At 38.6% G+C, this 15833-nt stretch overlaps 1 protein-coding gene across 2 annotated transcripts in view; it reads left to right on the top strand.

The window, feature by feature from the left end:
* LOC139715586 (uncharacterized) overlaps positions 1-15833 on the top strand; it is a 45743-nt gene that overhangs the window by 17230 nt on the left and 12680 nt on the right. The gene's annotated exons all lie outside the window — the stretch shown is intronic.

Genomic DNA, 15833 nt, shown 5'->3' with positions numbered 1-15833 from the left:
AGGTATCGAGGACACGATCGGAAGGTTACCGGTTATACACGTCTTTCAATAGAACCCAACCATGCAACGGCGGGTCTGTCGTCTGTCTGCCAGTCTGATTAAACCCATTAATTATTTCACTGTCTCTTTTTCCCCACCTTATTTGAGGGGGGTATAATAAAATAATGTGAGATTACAAAACTATTCAGCGGTCCCCAGGATGGTATTCGTGAGTCCCACAAGGCTTCAGCAAAGACAGAAATAATGTTTTGATGCACCTTGCTGCCCCTCTTTGGAATAGGATAATATAGTGAATAAAGAAATGTTGCCTCCCTCGAGCATTAATAACACGCTGTGTGACAGAAAAGAAAAACAAAAAATGTTACATAACTTTTTGTTCTTTATGCAAAATTTGACAAAAGAATTACTCAAAGCTATAGCCATCCCACATATGCTTTGACATGCATGGGCTAGACTGAAACAAACATCAAAATGATGCATCATTATAGGACACAAAGTGGGGATCAGTTTTTGGTAAGAAAATAACTCAACCCTAAACAGCGCTTCCCAAATACTTTGAAAACTAATCACAATAGATATTATGTGGCCATCAGCAGGAAAGATAACCGCACCCGAATCGACTCACATTTAATATTATGTTTGTCAATGTTTACGGCGGGCATTCCAAGCTATATAATGTACAACATATCAAAGTTGAAAAATTGAATTTACTTAACCTAGAGGTGGAATGTTAAATGATAATAATGAGGTAAACCAGATGAACACTCTACATCTACCACATCATATTGAAATCATGACCACACCGATGATGCAATACCACGTTACCGGAAGTTATCCACATCCAAACATCTGTGTCACCCATTCTCCCACCTCCACCCCCATGGTAACTCTTTATCTGTGAACGGTCTATCTGTCACAAAATCACATCGTCCTGTGTCTTCAAAATTAAGGATTATCACTTTTGCATCGGTTTCGATATTATGCAAAGAATGAGTTGAAAACTCTTTTATCTATTCTCAAAGATATATCCTGCTTCCAAGTATTAATTGTATAATTATTATATGTGTACATTATTATGAGAATATACTTCGAGAAAAAGAACGTTATTGTGGTCATCTATTCTGCAAAAGACGCAATAGTAGTATGGTATATAGTGGTAAACTTCGTCTTTAATTCATATTGATGTGTATTATTACCATGTTAGATAACCGCCGAACGATATTGCACAGGCAAGCTAGAAAAGTGTGGAAGAAATGTTTGTGTATACTAAACAACATAACTAGAAAATTCTGTTTGAAGATAACAGCGATAAAAACAAAAATTCTGAGAATGTAATACCTTTGGTCAAACCATTTCCCTGATCACTAACATGAAGTTAGCTTTCATTTTTCCCAACGTATGGCCTCTGTGAGCCAGCGGAATAGCATTGTTATCATTACGTGTCTAATGTTTGCAAGGAATTTTTTTCAAAGAGCACATTCCATGACACTGTTCTTATCAAACAACTCTTCTTCAGATTTAGGATTTTGATTTGGGATAGAACGTTCACATACCTTCTGTGCGGGCTCTCGATACCCTCGGAGACCCACGCGCATGCATTGCCGCATGATGATAACATTGTTGATACTGTGTTACATTGCATTGACATACAACGCTATGATTATCAGCTATATCATAGAATATCAGGTTACTTTACAGACCCGAGTGCAACTTTTAGATCACCCCTCCCCCCCCCCCCCCCCATTTCATAATCACAGGGAGGACGAACATGTATTCTGCTCGCGGACAATGGCGTTTCGACGTATCTTTTTAGATTGAATGTTGCACGTTTGAATCGGCGAATATTTTAATATTGTTGATACACGTATAGCAAAAGCCATATTCATGTCAAATCGGGGGTTTTCCTGCCGCTATGATTTGCTGCAATTCATGAAAATTCAGTTTTCCAATCGTCTGTCTTGAGAAGAGGGAACTGTATAATACTATGTATACTGAATAGGTAATATTGTGCTGATATGACACTGCAGGGATAATGTATTCTACCTTTTATGTATCATAGACCGAATCTTATAAACTCTTTTCAAACAACGAATATTGATATTGTAGCAATAGCCCTTGTCGACTGTTGTAGTCTCCGGCAATATCCATTAAAGTTAATTTCAAATCATTTACCCGTGAATACTGCTGATCTAAGTTGGGTTATTATGTATACTGCGTGGTTTCCCATTTTGTTCGGAACAGGAAGGAGTGTTCATTATGGACTGTCTCTATATCGCCGTAGAATTCATGTTCTCCAAAAGGCTGCATATCAGAAGCTCAAAGCAATATGCACCCTCAGCTTTCAGAGCATGTATACATCGTACTCGGCCCGCCGTTTACCAAATGTTTACGGATGTACGCAGATCATTAACATGGTTTTGTTTTTATAGTGGTGGAAGATCGAGTGCCTTTTCAACATGCCTGGCCGTCCTTCATCTCCTTTTGCTTTCGTATGTAAGCTATCAAAGACATTTTAATGATGAGACATAATTCATCATCCTTTTGTCGAAAGTGGAACACCCCTTGATGTTTACATTGACTTAGCATAGGCACGAGTATATACTCATCAAGCAAAACTGTCAAAAGTGTCGTCTGACACGAACTTGCATTAGGATAACTCCTGAATTTCAATACGCTTCCTTGGGTTTACGGCATAGTGAAATTTATCGCAGTCACGGTGTATGCAGATAAGATGTGATGATGAAGTAATTGCCTTGTACTAGTTTGGATTCACGTTGATCTGTCCCAAAATCTTCGCTATTAATGTCATCTTTGGAATGAAATGTATTGAAACGAGATGCTCTTATTGACAGTAGTTTGTTGTTATTTCAATAATCAGGTAATCTGAAGCTAAAATTCTATCCCTCCCTCTCATTGGAAATCAGAAGTTTGATTTGTGACATGTATGATATCCCAACGGACATCGAGTGTGTTTGTACATAATAAGATATATACTGGTGGAGCACATATTGAAATACGATCGAATACAGTACTTTGTTTTTTTAGTGGGATATCTATACAGTTGTATAGTTGTAGGACTGTTCGAGTCGGCAGATATTTGTAGCGGCTTTTAAACCCTCTGCTTGACACAGATACCTGACCATATTGGTCCGAATTCACGGAGGTGGTACAATTGAAACAATAGTTTAAACCATGGGCAATTTGTATGGAGCGCCAAGTGTTGCATGACCTTATTTCGACGAAATGACTGACTTCGTAACGAAATAAGCCATGCAGCACTTGGCGCTCCATACAAATTGTCCATGGTTTAAACCATGGCTTATTGTACCATCTTCGTGAATTCGGGCCTTTAGGTTTGTGTGTGTAATAAGTGCACATTTTACCCATTGGCACAAAAAGGGTGAATGACATCGCGTTGGTTCAGAGACCGTAGGGCAGTTAAAGGGAAGATAAACCCCAAGAGCAATGTAGATTGAGTGAAAGCAGCAACAATAGTAGAACACATCAGTGAAAGTTTGAAGAAAATCGGACAATCGATGCAAAAGTTATGAATTTTTAAAGTTTTGGTGTTGGAACCGCTGGATGAGGAGACTACTAGAGGTTATGACGTATGAGTGGACAACCATACCAAGAAAATATAAAGAAAATTCTACAAAAATCAATTTTTCATGAAAATTACAAATTCCATCAACTTGATATTGACATTATGTTAAGGGTAGCAATTATTCCCCCTGCTTTCTGAAAGCGGTTGGTCCATTGCTCTTTCATAATTCTAGAAAAGTGAATTTTTGTTGAATTTCCTTTATATTTTCTTTGTATTGTTGCCCACTCATATGTCATATCCTCTAGTAGTCTCCTCATCCAGCGGTTCCAACACCAAAACTTTAAAAATTCATAATTTTTTCATCGATTGTCCGATTTTCCTCAAACTTTCACTGATGCGTTCTACTAATATTGCTGCTTTCACTCAATCTACATTGCTCTTTGGGTTAACCTTCCCTTTAAGCCACGTGGTAACTTCAGTTGTCAACAGCAGTAGACTCCGATTGATTTGAAAGGGACAAGGGTAATTTGTCCCAGTGTGGATATTTCAAACGAACTTGTCAAAGGTCCTAGTCGTGAAGTTAAACTTCTGCTTGAGACTGCTTTTATTCCACTGACTCAATGCTTTCTATACTGAGCTGTTTGAAGAACTATTCAATCAACAGCTATTCAAGCATTCTCTCTTCGACCAGGGATATGCCCCCTTTTTTCTACCATTCTTTACTTTATCTCCCCTTGAACTTCCATTTGTTAGTACGTGTGTGTGGGAAGGGCGGAGATGCTCCGTGAATAGAGACAATGCTAAAAGTTCATCGTGACCTTTTAATACGGCTTAACACCCCATGTTGCGTAATTTCTCAGCCAGTCCCCCATACAGAAAAAGTTGATCTTCCCCCTTTTTAGCGCGCCCGAATTCCATTGCATGAATCATAACAGCTGAAGGGGTAATACCACCACCCCTATACAAACTCACAGACTTAGGAGGGGTACAACGCCAGTGGTATCTGTGTGTAACTACTGTGTAGAGATCAACGGGTAACGCCCATAACAGCATCAAAGAAAGAGGCGCCACGTTCCGTTCCTAATGATCACACTGACTCCCCTCTCCTCCCGTGCATGCCCCTATCTTGTCAAACTGTTATACACACTTAATTTCGGGAAGGGGGGGGGGGGGTTCTTTCTACGAAATACCGAACTTGTGAGTTTAAAAATGTAGGCTTATATTTCTAGCTTACAATCGCCTTTTCATGTGAAAGTGAAAAGTAATTTAGTGGAATATAGCACGCTTTCTTTGTGAGATTTATATGAAATAACTACTCCCATGGATTTGCTACACCCTTGACATCATAATCCAAATGATGCTTCGATGCTTGGATATCCTCCATCTCAAATTTGGTTTCCCTCTGGAATGATACATCAGTGTTTTTGCCAGGGGAAATTTCGGTTGCTAAAATTTGACACATCAAGCTTTTTAACAAAAATTAAGTGAACACATTAAATTTTTTGTTTGGTTAGAGCGTTTTCATGTGAACTCCAGCCTGCATTGTTTTCGATTCTCTAAAGCGGTGAATGATTTAGACCGTGATGTTTATGTTAGGATGTTAACCTTGGCAAATTTGGGCTATCATTTACCCTCCATCAATAACACTGATCTAAAGCAGAGCTACAGTGTCAGCCTGTCCTTGCTGTGATGACATAGGGAATTACCCTTCAAGCCCTTCTAATGACGAACTTGTTATCAGAAGCCCATAACCAATCTGATTTTACAATCAGATGCGTGTTCCGGAGCGATGGAGGCAGTGTTTCCGGTGGCTTTAATCCACCAATATGTAATGGTTCGCGTTGTCGTTGTCGTCCATGTTATGTGCGTGTGTAATTGCTGTCTCTCTCTCTCTCTCTCTCTCTCTCTCTCTCTCTCTCTCTCTCTTCTTTTTTTATTGACTTCTTATATGCCTAGTTACCAACGTGTCACTGTCTTTTCAAACACGGACATTTTGTATTACAGAGGAAAGTCGGCATGAAGAGATCTCAAAGTGATACCGAAATCTTGTTCTTCCAATCAGGGAATTTGTTATATCACAGGTACATGAATAAAAGCCCAATAAAAGAGAGAAAAAAAAATCAGGTAAGATCATGTATATACATGTTATACCAATGAGAGTAAGACATTAACAACGGGTAGCGAGGGATAAACATGAAAGACATCTTGAAATGAATTATTTCCGCTAGTGACCAAACAGAGTATGTCATTCGAATCTCGTCATTCCGAGATTCCATTCCTTGTTTGTTGACAACAGTGACAAATCCTCATAAGAGAATGGTATGAAATAGTGCGATCTGTGTGTCAATGGGACTATATAGAAACATCAGCGATTTATTTGATGCATATAAGATTATTATTATTATTATGATTCCGTCACAGAGGGGAAGAAGGAGTCCATTGAATTTCCACGTGATTCTAATCGTCGTATAGAGGGATGACATTACTTTACGACGGAACGATACTTTTGTTGAAATCCTCACTTGTGATAGTAATCCCTGTTCATTCAAGACCACTGTATGAGCAACTTTGTCTCGATATGCGATTGACTTTAAAGGTCCTGTCTACCTTTGGGAGCAGTGATTTTAAAAATGTTCGAGATATCACATTTGATGCATAATGTGTAGATCAGTTGTGTCACAAAACAGTCATCCAAGTTTTTTTGCAATAAAGCCTAAAATACAAGGAGATATCACTATTTTTCTCATTAAACAATATTACTGTAGACGGTATGGTCTGGAACCTCTAGTTATTGTTCACATTTTCTATATATTTAACTATACTTTACATCGATTATACTGGTTCAAATTTTTGCACTGGTCGTTCCTATCCCTAATTCACATTTTAGAACTATTGTGTAGCACTAATACTGGTTTTTTGTTCCATCTGCAAATTATGGTAAATTAAGCCTTTAAGTAGCTGATATAGTTAACTTGATTTAACCCTCTGCGTACCAGGAAGATTTCCTGTCAACATGCATGGGTGTCAATTTTGTGCACATCTTATTCATTGGCAAAGAAAGGGGCGGATCCAAGAATTCCGTAAAGAGGGGAGCGTTTACAAAATTAAAGGGGGCGCACGCACCCCTCCCCCATTTTTTCTTTGTATTTCTTTTGTTTCAACAACAACAAAAAAGGGGGGCGTGCGCCGGTCCTCCCTGGATCCGCCACTGTTCGAGTACCGACGGCACTTTAAACTCTACGATGTTCACATCAACGAGAGATAAATGATCCGACATATTATATGGTACCGACTCACTGTGATAACTGTTGTGTTTGCGTAAGAATTCGCACACGCTCTTATACTAGCTTGGTGTAGAGCCGCTGAAAGCTCCTACTGTGACAAAAAACAAAATCGTCTTTTCTAGTTGTCCCTCCTATTTATTTTCTCTCTTATCTCCCCTGCTATCTTTCTTTCTTTCTATTTCTCTCTCCCCCTCTATTTGTGTATGATCATTGAGTTATGACACCATCCTCCGTATAGAGCAGTTCTTTAAACTCTGATCCAATATCAAGTCACGTGTTAATGATTTGCTTGAATAGGATTGAAGGTTATTCGAGCGAGAATGGCAAGATTCAGATTTTATTCATTTACAGATTCTGCATTGAACATATTGCAAATCAAATATAGTCGTTTTTCCCCATTGTTACAAAAACTTCCAGGCGTACATTCAAACATATCAAAACTAAAATTATACACACTACTGTCTGATAACAGAATGGTAAGGGCGTGTTGATTTGAGCAATTCAACACGGAGGAATAAACTAAACAGTGAAACGACCGATCTATGGTAGAATGAATTCTGGTAGGATTGGAATGCAGGTTTGAAGGCATTGGCTGGATGGGACGACAGCCTGAAGAAGATATGAAACATATTATTATACAATAAGCATACATTGCATTCACATAATTCGGTATTATGATAAATGTAGAAGCTGATCCAATGAAGAGATTATTCATTTATACTTTATAGTAACAGCGATAGTAGTCACTTATCAGTCCGCCAGTCTCCCTGACGTGCTACGCATGTAGGGTCCCCTTAGTGTGACGTGGGAAATTTGTGCTGTCGTATTATTTTTCCCACAAAACGAAAAGGCCAAAATACTTCTCTACAAAGAACAATAATATCTGGTTCCACACTGAGTTAGACAAAAGGTTCGGATCCGCGCAGTACTTTATCGGATTATCCCGACGTAGTTGAGTTGGTATTTTGAAGGCTGTCTATAATAAAATCAATGTAGCCATGGGGTAGAAAAAATGATACTTTTATTCGAGGTAAGCCAATGTACCGGTTCTGTTCAGAGGTCAAATGTTTTTTCCCCATTATAATTTTTACACGGGTTTGAAGAGGTTAAGACAGTAATGGGTATTATTCCGCACCCCATCCCTAAGTGTCTGCGCTATAAGTGCGTTGACTTATACTTCCCTCAATGGCCATCCCACCACTAACAAAGATATTATAGGCATATATAGGGCCCTACATCGCACATATACAGTGTTGCAGTTTGGAACACCAACATGACACCTCCCTTTGATGTGGACGGTGAGTTCGAATACCCCTGCCGAAAGAACGCAGTGCCCCACCTATGGTGTGTTCACGATGTGTTCACATATTCGTCTCCGTGAAAGCGCCCGAATTTTAAAGTGTGAATATGATTTCACACGGCAGTTTGGATTTTCACTGAGTGTTCACATAGCAATATTCTGTTTCACACTTTGAATGGATGATTCACACTGTGTTCACAATGTTATAAAACGCTCAAATTTAACAATGTAAAGAGATTTCACACTGTGTTCACAATGTGTTCACACTGTGTTTCACATTGTTTCACACCGTGGGACACTGTGTTCTTTCCAACAGAGACATGATTACGTCACATACAATGACATGATACCAGTAGAAAACAAATCAAATATGAAAAGTGTCTCATTAGCAGGGCTGGCAGCCTTTTTAGCCATTTAGACTCGAGTGGCCAGACAAAGATTTATTGCCCTGCCTCGGGACAACCATGGCTTTTGTCAATGGACTTGAACCTGGATTCTAGAAATGTTAAGAGTCCGAAGTTTTAATCATTGAGCCTCAGTGTACCACTGTATCAGATCCAAATACCTAGCGTACCAAACTCTGCTTAACTTCGGTGTTACGAATGCAATAATAATGTATGGCGACTGTCTAAAGACGGGTGGCCCATCTCTGTCTAGTGCAGCGGATGTGTTTTGACGTGTAGCATTTATGGACGAAGTTCAGGGGTCATTTCCTGCAATGAAGGCCTATTACAGGCCTATAGTGCTTTGGGCGTTTCTATATAGTGCATTATTTGTTTTGATATGAACGAGATAAAAACTTCCAACTCATGAAGAAGCCCTGCCATCGAACGAAGAACAAGAACGTGTTACGAACATGTTCAAAAAATTGTTCGTGTTTAATACAATACTTGAATCGTAAAAAGCAACACATGAACGCACACACGCATACAATCTTTTCAGGGCTTGCCCGACATGGCAAAGACTGAGAACTGGTATCCAAAGCCCCCTCCCCCCCCCCCCTCATACACCTTCCGTATCAAATCGATGAATTTGAATACACTAGTAGGTCCTGCAACTGGTCTATAGCTATTACCCCTCCAATGACGATGGCCTGAAGATGCCATTGACGCTGTTCACAACAAGTTGACGACAGTAGTAATAGACTTAACCGACATCACAAAAATCTACTGTAAGATGATGCACATTCCAGTGGGCAACGTATGCCCATGGAGTTACAACATTGTAGCTCCATATTCCGCGTTAACTTTAGCCAAATATTATGTTTGTGTGTGCGTGTGTATCCTGTCTATCACTTGTCTTGAAGTCGAAAGGTTAGCGCCTGGAAATAAAAAACAACCAGTTAACAGTTGGTAAATTCTGATGCCATTCACCGTCTCAACGGGCTTCCTCCCAGGACTGAACGCCGCAACCCTGGTGAACCCGTCGCTAGCTCAGAGCTACAGCAAGGTTCCAACACAATAACCTCCGCTCGCACTTAAATACATGATTCTCTGTCCTTTGCTTGCAGACAAAATATAAATGTCGGTTACCCTGCAGTGCATCCAGTCCCATGCTATTGACTACTGCTGTCGAGTTTCACACATGTTGGGGGAGATCTTATAGGCACTGTGAACGCTTGGGGAAAGAAAAAAAGTTCACCAAACTTTCGGAATACTGCTCGTTCCAGATCAAGTTCATTAACATTTTGTTCAGCAGAGGAGATACTGTTTCAATATTAGGGGAATTTGAGAGAGTGAGGGGGGAGGAAGAGAGAGATATGTAGGGTTGTACGAAAGAATTTGAGAATGGAGAAGGTTGAAAACATATGACAAAATATCACGTGCGTAAACTCCGTTTAAATCTCACAGTTCGCTCATTATTATCATTCTCAACATTACAACGAGTTCCGCCCAGAAACGTGCGATGGCCATTACACGCCTCATCAGAATAGCCAGTAACAAAGACACGCCACAAAGCGATTTGATTTGACAGTCAACCGCTTACAAGTGGTCTATGGGATTTATTTGTTATAATCTACAATGAAAAACGTCAAAGCAGGGAGGTCTGTAAGACAGAAAGAAAGAAAGAAAGAAAGAAAGAAAGAAAGAAAGAAAGAAAGAAAGAAAGACAAGAGCAGTGAGAGAAAGAAATTTGCTGACAACCTGTTGCTTGTTTACGATCGTAACCTTTGTATGAATAGGAAAATCTGATCGCCTTTCATCCCGTTCGTTTTATAGGTCTTTTTTCACAAACTGTCACAATGCGACGTGGGTTTAGAGCAATGCCGCACCGGTGCACCAGAAATATGCTTTTAGCAACACATACATACGAACTTTCTACACGATTAGTGATGAATTGTGCATGAAGAGAATGTATACGTTGTCTTGTGGGCATGATGTCGTGAAGTATACCTAAAGTGTACGCGATCATACGCGATCGTCTCAACGCAAAGTGACTACATTGCTCATCTTTGATGGTGAAAAGTCGGCAAAATTTGCTGAAAATGAAAGGTTTGCCAAAAGTGGAAAATATCCCTAGAGGTGTTGCTTGGAAAGGGAAAGGTTCAAGTCTCTCGTTTTCGTTTGTCACTGTCAACCCATGAAAATGAATGCGATGACAAAAATATATTGACACGCTTGTTCAGGTTGTCAATGATGGTATCTAATACATTTTTTTTTGTGCGTGTGTCTGTTTGTGTGTATTGTATGCGTATGTGCGTGTGTGTACTGAGAATACACAACTCACGGTGGTCCAACTATACTGTGTGTGCGTGTGTTTTGTATGTGCGTGAAATATCTTTACAGTTACGCCATCAACGAAGGATAAACGAACCGAGAGACGTGAATAGTTATGTCCCGAATTCCCATATTACTAGGGGTTTAATGGATAGCTCCTGGACAAAATGAATGTATCTGTGTGTGGGTGTGTGTGTGTGTGTTAGCGTGCACAATACATCCACTTACGCCTCGTTTGTGCGTTTTTATTATGAAATATCAAACAACCCGTAGTAAAGATTTTTTTTAATCGTTCATTTCTTATGAATACAGTTTGAAATCTGCCCTGATTATCAACCAGAATGGAATGCGAAGCATCAGAAAGAAAAGATGATCAAATAAAAAGACGAGCAAGATTACGAAAATACGAAAAAAGAAAAACACGCCTCAACCTTGAACACTTAGGTCGTAACAAGCTAAAAGAATTGTAAAGTTTCAGCCACCTGTAACGAAAAAACCGCATTGTGTGCGGCAATACCTTAATCAATGTATACAAAGCGTTTCGCACGGCTTCTTGAAAAGAGCAAGCTTGTCCCTTTTTCGCGTGACAAAAAAGAAGAAGAAAAAAAAATCATCATTTTTGTGGTGTGCGTGTGTGTGTACATATAGGAAGTGCCTGTTGAATGTGTATTTGTAATGACATTCCGATGGTGAATAAACCTATTCATCAGCTGTACCAACGTTGAATTTGGGTGACGCATTTACACAATAATGATCATGAATACTTCCATCAATGGACGATTGATTTCTTGGCCTACATGACAGCTTCGTCCCCTGAGGGGCTCTAATTCACTATTCACTCAGATTTCACGAATTGAATCGAAATATTGGCCATGCCCTGTGGTAATTTGAAGAGGATCTGTTTGACATACAAGTACCATAATTGACTTCCTTTAAACCTAATTCTCCACATCAATACTGGCACACACACACACACACACACACACAAACAGACAAACAAATAGAGATGGAGAACGAAGGAGTGGGGCACAAGGAAAAAATGAGAAAGAGGAAAATTTGACTGTTTCATTTAAATATTGGGCTAGTGTGTGTGAGTGTGTATGTGTGTGTGTGTTCGTTTGTTTGTCTATTTGTCTGTTTGTTGCTTCCCTCTCTCTCTCTCTCTCTCTCTTCTCTACATTGTATCAAGGACACCAGTCAACTGTTTAAATACCTTATGCAAAATACTGACAGCCGATCTGTATGAGTCCATTTCCGGTCAGATGGTCATTCTGCTCTCACCGACGGGGATGTGGAGAGTCTGGACGTTACAGACTATACGGTTGACTTCTGTATACTGTTGTATAATGCGTCTCATAACTGTGGATGAACTATAAGGGAAAACCACTCCACTCCCTCTATGAATATGTATGTATATGTATATATATATATATATATATATATATACATATATATATATATACATACATACACATACATGTATAAGAACATAAATACGCAGGATAATATGTTCTAGTCTTCCCGTCCATATCCTTTGTGTCAAATCCAAGAACCGTGAAACCGTGAAAATGCTTAATCGACAAAAAAAGTGATGTGGTAAGAATTTGAACCGCCCCGTTTCCCACCCTCTGACATTCCATTGCTATTGACTGTGAAGAATTGTATTTTTAAAAAAGAATAAATTAAATCAGTAAACTGTTCCCCCCAAATTATGAAGCAAAGCAATCGCTTCATCTCTTTAGCCCAAGCAAACATATTATGTTGTGTACAATGAATTATCAATACCTATAGGATATTATTATCAATCTGCACAATCATTACTAAATCTAATATGCACCATGCCTTTGATGATCGGGGTTCGATGCCGCCGTCTTGCTGAACGATCTGAAGATTCATTTCGAACGGACGTTTACATGATTTTGGTGATATTTTGATTGTTTGATCATTCAATAAAATGAAATCTCACGTATTGACAAAGCATATTATATATGAAGAGTTTGTTTGCAAAAACCGATAAGTCCATTTTTGAAGATTTTGAAGTACGGCCTCTGTCATAAAGTACAAAATACTGCCTTTTAAATTATATATTGGTCACTACATATAAAGGTATATTTTTGAAGTTATGGTCAAAAGAAGCAAACATTTTCTTATTATTCTCTTTATTTTTCTTGACCTTTGATCGCAAATATCTCCATTTCGCAAATATGGACTTATCGGTTTTTGCAAACAAACTCTTCATATATATATATATATATATATATATATATATATATATATACATACATACATACATACATAATATAGGTCAATGCGGTCCAAAAAATAAATGCAAAAGTGTAAGTCATAGCTGTACCTTGTGAAAGCGTTTAAGACCGGTTTTATCACTTTTCCACATAATTCCGACAAGCAAAACTGATAAGGAATAATCTTCAGGTATAATTCCTTATTGATAGATATCAGATTAGTGCCCAGCCGATTAAATTATATTTTTCTTCGAAGGTTTTTATTATAACTATTTTGCGCAATATCTCTTATAGCAATATCCCCGTGTCTTTACCATTATGCAATCACAAATCTTTTATAGTTTAATTACTATCACAAATACATATCTTTCTTTAGAAAGAGACTGGTGACTACCAGGGTATGTCTTCCTATCTGCAGGGTAGATCAGTTTGACACATGCTTCATCAACAGATATACTTTCGAGTGGCGACATCGATCCAGGAATTTCATAAAGGGGAGGGGCGCCTTTACAAAACTAAAGGGGGTGCAAGCCACCTTTTTCTTTTTATTTTTTTGTTTTAACAAAAAATAAAGGGAGCGCGCTTGGTACGTTTCCCCTGGATCCGCAACTGTAATGTGAGGGAAGAAGCGCTTTAATGCTTCGTAGACAGTCTGTATGAAAACAAATATCCACAAAACTGTAAATATCATTGTACAGAAACGGTCTATTGTCAGTAAATATTGTCAAATTTTGCGATGATGCCTTATGTATTTTAACGATTTGCTGCAGGCAAAATCCCACAAAATAGAGCTTTCGATATACAATACGTGAAGAATGGTGATCTAATTAAAACGAAGAAAATCACTTACTTGTGACATTAACACGATCATTTAATTACAAATTTGTATTTAAACAAACATGCATGTTCCACGCGTGTGCGCACACACAAACACACACATACACACTCAAACGCGCACATTCATACATTGTACGCGCCCAATAATGAGCAAATTTACATAAAGAGACAGACGCTGGTATTAATAACTCATTTTTCAAAGCATGGCGATCACAACTACAAAGGCCTGCCGAGCGAATGCAATAATGGACATTTCTGTGGTATGTTATCTCCAAGGATATCTGCGAATGCATATCTTCAAAGATCAGTTGTTTTTGCCGAATTTAATTTAATCTTTAGAGTGTCTGTGTTGATCGTTAATTAATTTGTATTTGATCTTAACAAGTAGCCTAGGCCCACAGCTGTATGAAAAACGTTAAAAAATACAAACGAAAACAAAAGCGCAGGATCTTTTTTTTTGAAAATTGAAAGGATGTCGTGTGGGTGTTGTCAGTGTCGTATTGTTTGGGAGCAATGTATTTCAAGACCATAACTGTTCACTTTGAGTAGATGAAGAGTTTGTTTGCAAAAACCGATAAGTCCATATTTGCGAAATGGAGATATTTGCGATTAAAGGTCAAGAAAAATAAAGAGAATAATAAGAAAATTTTTGCTTCTTATGACCATAACTTTAAAAATGTACCGTCATATGTCGTGACCAATATATCATTTAAAAGGTATTATTTTGTACTTTATGACAGAGACCGTAACTCAAAATCTTCAAAAATGGACTTATCGGTTTTTGCAAACAAACTCCTCAGATGTACATTCCTGTACATGTCTTTTTAAAAAAGCAAGAAAGCAGTGTACTCGGCGGGTTGACAAGGATGTAACTTCTGAAAGATATATAAGCCTAATGATAGGTGGATGGTTTCTAAGTCTTGGTTATTTGTAAGTCAGGTGGCTAGGTATCAAGGAAACCACGAATATACGATTGGTTTCTCAAAGCTTTTGTCTGAGAAAAGGTGATACTACAGGCAATTTTGTGTCATACCTATATACCACGCTGTTTTGGTTTAATAGTGAGAACGAATTTTGAACTCGCCTTGTTCACTTCCGGAGTACTTCTTGTCAACTTCCGGTTAGACATGTTTTGCTTGCTCCCGTTCTGCTGCGCAAGGTGCACCCTTTGTTGTCGTGAATACCGGTCCGTTTCATGTCTTCTTGTGTGTCACGTTGAAATGTTACCTAACAAAATTGGAGTGAACAAGGACACACACACCGAACCCTATTCTTGTCCTTATAGAAAAAAAAATGTATAAGAACGTCACATTTACTTTCCGTCATGGGCGGCATAAGTACGAATCATCAGAATATTGCACAACCAGACAATATTGTAGTCGAACGAATCGTATTAAACAGAGACGTTTTGCGTAGCTTCTTTCACTTGAAAGTACGTCACTGTTATTTTTCAGTGTGATCAATCAATCTAATCCACGTCCTGTAAGTTATCCGTCGACCAATTTCCAATGAAAACACAATAATACACAAACGTAAACACACAGTGAGTTGTTGTTTCTCCACGTTAAAGTTTAGAACTTGATGAGGACAGTCTGTGGATTTTGTAACGTCTTTTCCAGCTGCCAGTAAATAACCACAAAAACCAAACTTCAAACAACTTCGTGACTCCGTTTCACTCAATTTCATGCAAGGACGAGTTGTATGCATGTAATATGATTCTGCTGATGTGTTCTTGATTGCTTTAAAGACGGTGAGAGGCATAGCTATGGAATAAATGCACATTTTATTCTCTTTCTCCTTTTTTTTTGCGATAGGGCCTACCCCCCCCCCCACGAATCCTTTAGTCGTATAGGACAAAGTGTAGGCCTAATCTAAAGTCTTTCCACAAACGGTGACTTCAGTTACCTA

This window comes from Diadema antillarum, unplaced genomic scaffold (genome assembly GCF_040938485.1).
Source record: "Diadema antillarum isolate AM-2024a unplaced genomic scaffold, OU_Dant_1.0 scf00000051, whole genome shotgun sequence".
NCBI classification, from domain to species: Eukaryota; Metazoa; Echinodermata; class Echinoidea; order Diadematoida; family Diadematidae; genus Diadema; species Diadema antillarum.
This window is presented reverse-complemented; position numbering and strand designations above follow the sequence as displayed.